Source organism: Sinocyclocheilus anshuiensis, unplaced genomic scaffold (assembly GCF_001515605.1).
Source record: "Sinocyclocheilus anshuiensis isolate Anshui unplaced genomic scaffold, SAMN03320099.WGS_v1.1 scaffold202, whole genome shotgun sequence".
In the NCBI taxonomy this organism is placed as follows: domain Eukaryota; kingdom Metazoa; phylum Chordata; class Actinopteri; order Cypriniformes; family Cyprinidae; genus Sinocyclocheilus; species Sinocyclocheilus anshuiensis.
In genome coordinates, this window is record NW_015542342.1 from 1,049,035 (window position 1) to 1,049,941 (window position 907).

A 907-nucleotide genomic window follows, 5' to 3' on the forward strand; every position below is an offset into this window, starting at 1 on the left:
ATTTACCGCTGATTACAGAACCGGCTTTACTGATAAGATTCGCATTAAATATCGCATGCGATTTATCGTGCAGCCCTAATCCTGACGGATGACAGCCGTGACAGCTAAATGGAATCCCGGAAAATAAACCGTGGAATTTTGACCAATGAGAGAACAGTCTACTCGCGCGTGACTTGAATTAACAAATTTAGTCCGTTTAGAAACTTTACCGTTTGAAAGCGAACCGTACCAAGAAAAAAAAGCAACATTGTAATTATTTTAATCCCTGTTTCGGAACAAAGCAATCGATCTACAGGTGTGAAAGCACCCTAAAACTAGCCCAATCGCTCCTCAAAACTAGCCTAAAACTAGCCCAATCACGGGGGAAAATTATATTTCCTAATGAAAAGTATATCTGAATATTACAGTGCTCTACCAATGATATTATGGTACTTCTAATGATATTACGGTTGCAATGATACTTGTGTAAACAATGCATTTTATGTTAATAAATGACAAAAGTAGTCAATGAAATTAAAACATCGTTTTTGATGTCAGTAATATCAGTATTGCTGAATTTAATTAATTAATTCCTTTTATTTCAGGATGTTACCTTACCATGCTTAAACAGCCAATGAAATGGTCTGGAGAATGTGTATAGCTCTTCATGAACAAGATGATTTATAAATATGTTTTGTCTATTTTCTCAAAATAAAAAGACAGGATTTTGTATATATGGTAAAAGTTGTTTTTTTAATCTATTCAGTGAGGAGAAGTTAGTGTATTAGTTTGGAAAGTGCATGATATTGTAGGATGTCTCCAAGGAAGCATATTGATTGATTGCTCTTTATTCAGTATATCAGCAGAACTGCAGTAAGGTTGCATATACATTAAAGGGGTCATATGATGCTTTTTTAAAGATCATTAT